The sequence below is a fragment of the Anguilla anguilla genome, chromosome 9 (assembly GCF_013347855.1).
Source record: "Anguilla anguilla isolate fAngAng1 chromosome 9, fAngAng1.pri, whole genome shotgun sequence".
NCBI lineage: Eukaryota > Metazoa > Chordata > Actinopteri > Anguilliformes > Anguillidae > Anguilla > Anguilla anguilla.
The window spans coordinates 2,181,254-2,193,016 of NC_049209.1; the positions used below are offsets into that span (position 1 = coordinate 2,181,254).

At 39.8% G+C, this 11,763-nt stretch overlaps 3 long non-coding RNA genes across 3 annotated transcripts; 2 read left to right on the forward strand and 1 right to left on the reverse strand.

The window, feature by feature from the left end:
• Positions 1-1,674: 1,674 nt before the first annotated feature.
• On the reverse strand, positions 1,675-11,626 carry LOC118235231. Its single transcript, XR_004766811.1, has 3 exons — positions 11,436-11,626; positions 3,729-3,954; positions 1,675-2,911 (listed from the first exon to the last, which is right to left on the reverse strand). It is a non-coding gene; the product is annotated as an uncharacterized LOC118235231 (long non-coding RNA).
• On the forward strand, positions 2,414-3,785 carry LOC118235232. Its single transcript, XR_004766812.1, has 3 exons — positions 2,414-2,503; positions 2,738-3,055; positions 3,664-3,785. It is a non-coding gene; the product is annotated as an uncharacterized LOC118235232 (long non-coding RNA).
• Positions 3,892-6,602, forward strand: LOC118235234. Its single transcript, XR_004766814.1, has 3 exons — positions 3,892-3,960; positions 4,620-4,715; positions 6,547-6,602. It is a non-coding gene; the product is annotated as an uncharacterized LOC118235234 (long non-coding RNA).
• Positions 11,627-11,763: the final 137 nt, after the last annotated feature.

Sequence of the window (11,763 nt, forward strand, 5' to 3'; positions counted from 1 at the left end):
GCAATTTCTGTGTTCATCAGGAAGCTCGCATGCGCCACCTAGCGGTGATCATCGGAATAAATGCCGGGCTCGTTGCACAACCTTCCCTCTCCTGTCAGTAACGGATGTCCGAAGCTTCTGAGCTTCGCTGGCTTGTAGGTGAGAGGGTGGGTCAAAGTGGGTCATACTTTCTTTAGTGACCACAATACCTGATGATGCTATCAATGCTATTCAGCACTGCCTCATAGTAAGAGAGTGAACACTGGATTGAGCCACTGGATCATGAACATGTAAAATGCATCAAGTGAACTGGTGGTGTGCTGTTTTCCTTTTCTTTTTTTTGTGGCTGTTGATTTATTTCATGAGCAAACCAGCAGGTGGCAGTGTTGCTCTCCAGTCCTATGTAAAAGGTAAATGGTAAATGGACTGCATTTATATAGCGCTTTTATCCAAAGCGCTTTACAATTGATGCCTCTCATTCACCAGAGCAGTTAGGGGTTAGGTGTCTTGCTCAAGGACACTTTGCCACGCCCAGGGCGGGGTTTGAACCACCAACCCTCCGACTGCCAAACAATCGGTCTTACCTCCTGAGCTATGTCACCCCCATATGTGGACGTTAACCATCGTTCTGAAGGTATAGTATATGAAGAACATGGTACATCTAATAAAGATGCATTTGTGCATTCGTGGGGGGGGGATGGGGGGGTTGGGGGGTTTGGGGATTGACCCAGCACCATCCCCTCTTCATTGGAGGGTCCCTTCATTATCATTCTGAAGTTAATAACAAACTTAATCAGCCAGATAGGCCTCAGTCCTGCCCTCCCCATGTCCGCTCACTTTTTATTTATTTGTTTATTTAAAAATGTCCCCAACCACACAGCTCTGTGTGAAAATACCATACCAAACACGTCATCCTGCTAAAAAAAAATAATAATAATAAGGTGCACTATTCACACTTACTGTGGTTTGTGTTCCATGGGGGTTTCAGAATGAGCACATAGCAACACAGGAGTAAACATTTTGGGGGCGGGGGGGAGTGAATCAAAAAAAAAAGAAAGAACTTAAATGCATCAATTTGTTCAATTTTTAAGATTTGCTAAATATTTTTACCCTTCTCCAAATTTGTCCTTAATATTTCTATATATTTCTAGCGTTCTCCAAATGTATCCTGAGAAGAACACTGATGTTCTCCACTACTTCATGCCATTCCATGTTTGTGAAATGGGTGTAATGTAATAATATAATATTAATACATAATAATGCATTAAAATAATGTTCATTTGGTTTATTTTGTGGACTATGAGCGGTGTAACCGGTGAGTGAGGGGGCAATAGCTTGCACCATCGTTGTGGCAGGATATGCGTGGTGTTGCGCTCCAACCCATTTCACACCTCATGTTTGAATGTGGCCTGCCATTTTAGACTATGATTCACGTTATTTCCTTTTGTTGTTTACGCATAAATGTTTTTTTTTCTTTATACTTCATTATTTCTTCTCGCCATAGGAGGTCCGGGTTCTATTCAATGGAACATTCCGCACTTGGTGGAGCTAAATGCACTTTGTCGCGATGATGAATGTTGTGTTGGAGATTAAATACCCTCATGGCCCCATGAATTTAAAAATCAAAACTTTTAAGCAGCAACTATGAACCAAAAAAGAAATACAATTACAGATACAATAAGGAAATACAATAACTGAAGGAAGGGTACTGCACATTTTAATAAATTAAACTTTGCTTTTGAAATCAAATTATGACAAGCAGGCTCTTTCTAACTGGACTTGAGTTTTTTTGTTTGCTTTACTGAGTGACAAAAGGAAGCGGTTATCCTACAGTTGGTGGCTAAGGTTAGCTTCCTTCTGTGACGTATAAATATAAATATATATATATATCTCTTACAGGGTGAAATGATATTACTGCACCCACCTCCTTGCTGAGAGGAAGCATGATATGGAGTTCCACTCCGCTTTGCTCATAAGCAATAATCCCTGACACCATCAGATGCACACTTCAATATTAAACAATGATTCATCATTTTTCCATTGGTTGCTGGATTCTGTTGTTTCTTACACCAGGATATACTCCTGTTTTTGCAAAAGGTAAGTGAACATCTGACAATCGAAAGGGTTACATAGCAGGGCTGTTTCAGAGTAACGGTCATCTCTTGTGAAAAGCTTTCGGGTGTAGAAGTGCATAATATTTCCATCTGATTTCAAGAATTGGTTGGTTGTGTATTTGGCCGAATTATTCGTGAATGCGTGGAAGCCATTTTAATGTTTGTTCTGCTAGATAAAGTCGTCCAGGTACCACGTGGATTGGATGCCACGTTACATTGCAGATTAGAGACAAGTCTTCCTCCAAAGTGGGAATGGGTCACCAAGCAGACATCAAGTAGCATCAAGACATTAGTGGTCAACAGCACTGCATACCTGCTGGTGGAGAACTTCCAGAAGATGAATGAAGGCCGTTACTACTGTTTCAATGGAACAGGGAAAAAATCTGCAGTGAAACTGGAAATACGGCTGGGTAAATACAGTATTGAATCACATATTACAGATTGAAATATTACCATATTGAATTAAATATTACAAATTACATATACTGAGCTGAAAACTAGTTATATAATTTATAAAATTGAAATGATTATTTAAGTGGAAACATATGCAACTTTGTTTGAATATAATTTTGACTGTAATTATATGCACATACATACTTTACTTACATACATACATATCAAGCGAATGTATTATTTTTTCCCAGGTATACCATGGGATACCACGCCTGTGTACAGAATCAGCAGGACCGGCTCGTTGCATCTCTTTTGTGAACCTCAATTAAGAGCAAGGCTTCAGGGCTTTTGGAGCTGGAGACAGACTGTGTCTGAAGGAGACTGCAAACGGTCTGGCTCAGACCTGGAGCACTTTGGAAATCGATCTGAAGTAAAGAATGGGTCCGACAACAAATTTTCACTGAGCATCTCCCCTCTGCTCTGGAATGACTCTGGACAATACCGATGCATTCTTTGTAATGGCAGCAAACCTTACAGGCAATGCACTTATGAAATAATTACAGTGAAAGGTAATGTAAGCCATTATACATTCCCCACTATTATTCTTATTTCAGAACTGCAAAAATGCTTTTTACAAAAAAGTAGTAAGATGGAATGAAATTTAATCTTTTAGCAAATCCTCTGCAGCAGACCTACTCAGCCCAGCGCTCTCATGTTTGGCTACATTTCAATAAGGAACGGAGACAGAAAATGTGTTTGCGCGTTAAAAACGGAATGTAATTTTGTGGAATTTAAATCGTATTAGCATGCCAAACTGTGTTTGGACCAGGTCATGTAGTAGAGGCAGAAACTCTGGGGATTTTAAAGACCAAGCTTGATACAGTGTTAGACACTGTCCAGTCTGTGGGTAATCAGAGCACTAATTTAGTCCGGCAAATGGCGAGCATTGTTGGGCGGAATGGCCTGTTCTTGTCGTAGTGTAGTGTGTTGTGTTGTGTTGTGTTGTGTTGTGTTGTGTTGTGTTGTGTTGTGTTGTGTTGTGTTGTGTTGTGTTATGTTGTGCTAGATTGTGTTGTGTTGTGTTGTGTTGTGTTAGGTTGTGTTGTGTAGTGTAGTGTTGTGTTATGCTACATTATGTTATGTTAAGTCACAGCACTGTGTGTGTCTGCCCCTGCAGTGTACTCCGAGCCCGTGGAGCTGACTGAGGGAGAGAATGGCTCCCTGGTCTGTGCCGTTTCACACCTGAAGGACTCCACCAGACTGCTGTGGATCGACACGCGGAGTCACCAGACGTTCTCCAACCCCGAGGTACAGAAGCCCACGGGCGAGTTCCGGCTCGTGGTGAGGAACGTCACGCTGGCGCAGAGCGCTTGGGAGTGCGCCGTGTTCCACCGGGGCCGACTCCGAGCGCTGGTCCCGTTCACACTGACTGTGAAGAGCCGAGCCACACGGCCCCCCGGGCCCCCTGCTGGAGGTGAGGGAGCGAGAGTCACAGACAGACCGGGCCAGGACCCTACTGAAGCATCTGCACAAAATCAGTGTGTGCGTGCGTCTGCGTCTGCGTCTGCGTGTACATGTTCGCATGTATGCACGTATTATGTATGGAGGCCTGCACACATATGTGTATGCATGCATGTGTGTACATATGTATGGTGCATGTATTCATGTCAGCATGTAAGCATGTACGCATGTTTGTAAGTACATATTGTTGATAAATCCAAAACACCGGTCTGTGTAAATAATCTTCGTATTGCTGCAGAGACAAACATAATGTTTGTAACAGAAGGTGTCCCAGGTACCAGATATCTGACCGCTCCACTGCTCTCTTTCTTCTTAGTGATGCTTCAAACAGTTGATTTTGGTTAGCCTAAGATATGTCTCTGTTCTTTTTTCTTCTTCTTATTTCTCAGCCTCATAATGGCTTCCTTTGTACAAAAATACTCTTAAATAAAAGCTCAGAATGTGCACTTCAACCATGTGAACTGATTACAAATCTAAATTGGAGTATGCAGTGTGTGTCTGTGTATGTGTGTGCGTGCGTATGCACGCGTGTGTGTGTGTCTGTGTTTCTGTACAGCTATCTATCCCTGTTTGTTACTCATTAATAGTTGTTTATTTATTTATTTTTCATAGGAAACCGTACAATTTATCTGTCACTGGTCTACCTCTGTGGTCTTCTCATAAGCCTGGGAACAGTTTTCATAATCTACTGTCGTCGGAGACGTCAAGGTAAGGAAAACAAAGCACTATATAAATATGTTTTTTAATTTTTCATGTTCATTATGAAATGCAATCATCATTTATTTACTTTATGATGCTTTTATCTCATTTTAATCAGCATAAAATATCATCGGTTAGAATAACAATAATGTTGAAAATGTTTTTTACAAGTTAGGCATTTTGAACTTATAATGAGTTATAATAATAATAATTTTCTGCTACATGTTACTTTGAGATTGTGCACATTCTGCAGGTCCCTGGCTATGTTTTGTTTTTTTGTTTGTTTTTTAACTCTTAATTATATATATTTTCTTATTTAGTTTTTTTTTTAATTTTTTTTTTTACAACATGTGAAACAGGCCATAAACACATACAACTCCCAACAAAAGACTAAACATAAAAAGATAAAAGAGAAACATATTGAGAATGTCATAACAAAATACTGCACTCAATTTGTGCGTTAAATGTATTTGTCCATCTACCCACAAACCCATCCACCCCTAAGTGCATTGCAGACAGACAAAAAGATCAGTCAGACAAACAGGACAACGCCTAGCAGCAACAGACAAATGCAATACAGGAAAATCAGTAAGGAATAACACATCATAAAAATTGGTGAATTGCAGTCGTGCTCTATATGCTCAGGGAAAAGTCAACAGCAATAAATAAATAAATTAATTAATAAATAAAAGTGTGTGCGTGCGTCCATGTGTGTGAGTGTGTATGTATGTCAGCGTCTCTGTGTGTGTGTGTGTGTGCGAGTGTGTATGTATGTCAGCATCTCTGTGTGTGTGTCAGTGTCTCTGTGTGTGTAGGTGTGTATGTGTGTGTGAGTGTGTATGTATGTCAGCGTGTGTGTGAGTGTGTATGTATGTCAGCATCTCTGTGTGTGTGTAGGTGTGTATGCGTGTGTGAGTGTGTATGTATGTCAGCGTGTGTGTGAGTGTGTATGTATGTCAGCGTCTCTGTGTGTGTTGGTGTGTATGTGTGTGTGAGTGTGTATGTATGTCATTGTCTCTGTGTGTGTAGGTGTGTATGTGTGTGTGAGTGTGTATGTATGTCATTGTCTGTGTGTGTGTCTAGGTGTGTATGTGTGTGTGAGTGTGTATGCATGTCAGTGTCTCTGTGTGTATGTGTGTGTGAGTGTGTATGTATGTCAGCGTGTGTGTGAGTGTGTATGTATGTCAGCGTGTGAGTGTAGGTGTGTATGTGTGTGTGAGTGTGTATGCATGTCAGCGTCTGTGTGTGTGAGTGTGTATGTGTGTCAGCGTTTGTATGTGTGTGTAGGTGTGTATGTGTGTGTGTATGCATGTCAGCGTCTGTGTGTGTGTGTGTGTAGGTGTGTATGTGTGTGTGAGTATGTATGTATGTCAGCGTCTGTGTGTGTGTAGGTGTGTATGTATGTCAGCGTCTCTGTGTATAGGTGTGTATGTGTGTGCTTGTGGTGTTAGTTCAACGGCTTTTTAAAATCATACATTTGATTTTCTGGAGGGGCAGTAAGACTTCCCAGTGCAATATGGCCTGGTAATCGTACAGTCCACTGTCCAGCATTCAATTTGTGTCTGGCTTCCTAATTCCAAATAATTTAGGCTTTTCAGCAGTTCAAATAAATGCAGTTTATAAATAGGCCTATTTAAAATAATATCACTCTTTAAAGTTTAAACATTGTTCATTGGATTCTTGGTATTTTACCTCGTATTTGTTTCACTCAGTGATATGTACAGAAGTGTTGTGGTTTCAGCCAGAAACTTTATTTTAATTGTGTTTTCTGTCTGTTTCTCTGTACACCCAATCCAACCGCCCCCTCCCACACCCCTCCCCACCCAACCCTCCGCCAAAGGTGATGCACAGACCCCAGATGACTCCAATTATAATGCAGTGCATTTTTAAATGAAAAAAGGTAGTATTATCCTGCACGAATCGTCCATTGTGTTTCTGCATCAGATCGTTTAAGACGCTTAAGGCATGCGTCTCCCCGCTCGCGCATTAGCCTAACCGCGCTAACCACACTGCGCGCGACGTGAAAATGTTCACATGTATTTTTACATCCTCCATTTTGCATCTCCATCCTCTGACTTCTGCTTTCTTTCAACAGAAGCTGACTCCAATACATCAGCCGCACTTGCTGTAAGCATTTATTTAATTTATTTATTATTCGTTTATTTATCGTTCGTTTATTTAAAACAAAAGCACACATATTCCTGAAACCCCTTTCTAATATGTAATACAAGTTTTATAAAAATGTGTTTTTATTTAGAATGACAGCCTGACTACTGAAGTGGTATATTTATCGGTGGCCATGGAAACTGGAATTGGAAGAAAATGAATGATTTTTCATTTTATTGCAGATTTATTCAAGTTTTAAAATTTACTTTTGACTTTTTAAAATGTTCTGACAGAACATATTCATTTGCTCACGAGAAGTAAGTCTTTCAGGGAATTTTTTACAAATTTCTTGAAGACAATCTAGTTGTGAGAAATGCAATCATCTGCTTATGTTAAAATGTGCTATTTTAATTAAATGAGAAGTGGCTAAATTTACCCTGGCCGAGGAGCACCACTAATAGTTTTTCATTTACGGACTCAAATGCTGCTTTTCGCCAGGTGAATGCAGAAAATGCATCACTGATGCTCTTGCATTCATTTTTTATAATAGGCCATTTCATTGCTTAATTACTTTTCTTTTGAAGTCTTTCATCTGATGTCTATTAAATAATTTTATGTTAATAAATAAATCAAAATGCACATATGTTTTGTGAATTCTTTATGCATTATACAATCTTTTTTTTAAACTAATAAGTTTTTAAAGTTGATTTTGAACGTCATTCACAGTTAAGTTCTTTGGGAGAGAATAGAAAATGTTAGTGGATACATCCCACTGGAGTGGGATAATGGCGCCCCCTCGTGTCATTAAAAGAAATTACTTCTATGCTATTAAAAATCCTGAATTTTGAGAGGAAACAAGAAGAGATTTCAAAGATAAAGGGATGTACACAAGTAAACTGAAGCAAACATTTTTTATGTCATGTGCTGTATAATTTATTATAAATATATGGCCACATGCAAGATTAACATTAACATTAAGGTTCTGCAAGATTCCTAACTTTGCAGTGAAATACTGAAAAATAAACAAACTGTAATCCACTGGCCATTCCTCGGCCAGATTAAACACACATCCTGTAAACAGCATATCTGTGTGTTTTAATGTGATAATTTATGTATTTACTTGAATTTTATCATCAGTTATGTCTTTTGTCAGATAAGGTTATCTATCTTGGCTTTTATTGCTTAAATTTTATTCACATTTGTAGGCTGCCCATTTATGCTGATACATTCACAGAAGAAATTCACGTTAAACAGCTCATATAAAACCCAACAGTACAGACTCGCCTAACAATTAAACCCACCAACTTCCAGTTTCAAGCCCATGTCTACAAAAAACACAAGAACCTTATGTAACCTCACTGAGGTCATTAGGCCTACTGCTAATCTCACTCAATAGAATTGATTAGCAGTATCTAACATGCCATTATTTGTACTGAATATTTGAGACTGGACATCTGTTTGTTGTTTGTCTGATGATTTGCTAACAATGTCATAAGACTTGGACGTGGAGAAAATAATACTTCACATGTTTCATGTATTTCAATGAGCAAACGCCATCATTAAAATTACACTTAAGTCATTTATTGGTCATACTGCACCCTGTGTGTGCCTGTGTGTGTGTGAATGTGCGTGTATATGTGTGTGTGTTTGAGTGTGTGTTTGAGTGTGTGTGTGTGTGTGTGTGTGTGTGTGTGCTTGTGCGTGTGTGTATGTGTGCTTGTGTGTGTGTGTGTGTGTGAGTGCGTGTGTGTGCTTGTGTGTGTGTGCGCGCGTGCGTGTATGTGTGTGTGTGCTTGTGTGTGCGTGTACGTGTGCTTGTGTGTGTGAGTGCGTGTGTGTGCGTGTGCTTGTGTTTGTGTGCGTGACAATTCACGCCAATTCATTTCCCATATGAACCTCTCCTGCACTGCAAGGGACATTCAGTAAAAGTAGACATAATACTTTCGAAATATTTTCACTGCAACATGTTTTTGCCATGCAAGACACTTGTATTATGTAAAAGAATTAAAACTTAATATACAAAATAATTACAAATATTGGATTCAACCCATCAATCATCATTACCCTACTTCATCCCGCTTTACCCTATCAGAGGAAGTTTCCCGCAGTTCAAAAACCCACCGGTCATATCTGTAAAGAAGAACGCAATCCAGCCATTCATTCTTTCTATGTTCGTGATTCTTCGCGCTTGTCGCTGTGGTTTCGTATGTATTTCTTCCTACCCGTTTGTTGGTTAGCTGTGTATGTGTTTTCCCTTTGTCTTACCCTGGCGTTGTCCCGTTGTCGGCCACGCCGAGACTGGGATAGGCAAGAGAGAGGCCTCTATACATTAACACGTAGGGTGGATTTATAGGCTATGAATGTCTAGACATATTAGAATAGGAGTGCTTGCCACCCCTTGTATTTAGGTTTGGGTAGCTAGAGTAGGTAGTTAGGCGTTTGTTTAGTATTTCTAGGTAGACAGTCTTCTGCTTTTTGTTAAAGCTAGCTTTGTTTGGTTTTGTTACTTTCTTTCCTTTGGCAGCACTCCAGTGGTTCCAGTCTTCGGTTGAGTGTACAGTCTGTATATATTGGTTTCTATTGTAAACAGCACCTATTTCACTATTGTCACTTTTTTTCTCAACTAAACACTTGTCACTATATTACGGCGTGCTGTTGTTATTTCGTCCCCCATCCGCTCATCCTACACGTTCCATCTCCCGGTAATCCGACCCCTAAAATACCCCTGGAGCCCCGGACTACCGGGTCGTAACACACTGGAGCATGAACATGTAAAATGCATGGAGTCAAGCAAACTGGTGTTGTGCTGTTTTCCTTTTCTTCATTTTTTTTTTTTTTTTTTGTGGCTATTGTTTTATTTCATGGGCGAACCAGCAGGTGGCAGTGTTGCTCTCCAGTCCTATTTAAATGGTAAATGGACTGCATTTATATAGCGCTTTTATCCAAAGCGCTTTACAATTGATGCCTCTCATTCGCCAGAGCAGTTAGGGGTTAGGTGTCTTGCTCAAGGACACTTCCACACGCCCAGGGCAGGGTTTGAACCGGCAACCCTCCGACTGCCAGACAATCGGTCTTCCCTCCTGAGCCATGTCACCCCCACATGTGGACGTTAACCATCGTTCTGAAGGTATAGTAGGGGGGGGGGGTTTGGGGATTGACCCAGCACCATCCCCTCTTCATTGGAGGATCCCTTCATTATCATTCTGAAGTTAATAACAAACCTAATCAGCCAGATAGGCCTCAGTCTGCCCATGCCTGCACACTTTTTATTTATTTGTTTCTTTAAAAATGTCCCCAACCACACAGCTCTGTGTGAAAAGCTCATACCAAACACGTCATCCTGCAAAAAATAAATAAATAAAAAAATAAGGTGCAATATTCACACTTACTATGGTTTGTGTTCCATGGGGGTTTCAGAACGAGCACATAGCAACACAGGAGTAAACATTTACTTTATGGGTGGGGGGGGGTGAATCAAAAAAAGAAGAAAGAACTTGAATGCATCAATTTGTTCAATTTTTAAGATTTGCTAAATAATTTTACCCTTCTCCAAATTTGTCCTTAATATTTCTAGATATTTCTAGCGTTCTCCAAATGTATCCTGAGAAGAACACTGATGTTCTCCACTACTTCATGCCATTCCATGTTTGGGTGTAATGGGTGCTGTACAGTGCTGTAATGGTGAAAAATGGTGAAACCGAAATGTATTTTAAAAATGCTCCTTTATAAAAGCTGAGAATGTGAACTTTAACCACACTTGATATCTGTAAAACAAGATTTGTTTTATAAACCACGTGTAAATTGTGTGTTGCGGTTCACAAAACACGCGTAAATAATACTGGCATTACATTCGCACCATGTATACCCGTTTTCGAAATTACAGCGCTGTTCACCACACACCTACTGCAGGAGTTTGCACCGAGCTACATTGTCAACGGAATCCAAAAGCAGTCGCAATATTAAACCGAATTCCTCCCTTCAATCCCATTTACTTGCCTGAGCCAAGCAAACTAAAATGCCTAAATCTGTTGTGCAGCTCGCGAAATAAAACGCATTCTTACAGGATCGTTAAGTCATCAAACCTTGATTCGCAAGCGCACTCGTCCCATTTTGACTTGGGGAATCGCAAGGGAACATTAGTCAATTTACATATTTACCGACTTGTGTTTTGGTAAAGGAAACGATACAATAGGCTACTAACTATACTTCAGACAAACAGCACAACGATTACTACAATGTTCACTATAACTAGCTTGTTATTTATTAGATGCAATGCTAAGTAGGCTATTTGTAATAACGCATAGATAATGTCAAAACTGCTGAACTAAGTTCACGAACGGCTTCCACAACAACTGGAATCGGACACTCAAAGCTCAATAGAAATTAGTTTCAGTTGCTTATTAACTGAAATTGAAACGCCAAGTGTTTACGTGACTGTCATGTCGGATTGTCTTAATTTGTAACGTGCGGCACATTAACGACAATTATTTATGTAATGAAAATGTGACGAGAACGACTGATATGATTCATGTATACAAGAAGGTAAAGCAAGCTAGATATGTTCTTTAAAACAAAATAAGCTAATTGTCACAAAAATATGTCTTATGCAAAAATATTACTTACCACTTTTGGTCGTTCAGAAGTCATCCAACAAATTTTCAAGATCGTTTTGTACCGGATCTCTCGGTAGTTTATCATAAAAGCACGTTTATTGTCAGCAGAAGATACGCCATATTCAGCTGGTGATTGGTTGAAGCATATCCAGCGGACCAATAGCAAAGCAGTAACTTTCTGTTTTTCAGATTTTTCGGGATTTTTTTTCTTCTCATGCTTGTAGCAGTTGGAAAGAAGACGTCTCCCCACAGACCACCAAAGAGTTTTCTTGGATGGTTAGAAACATTGGCAAAACCAATCGGGGGATCATTTTACATTCATGACTTCGTCACATTTG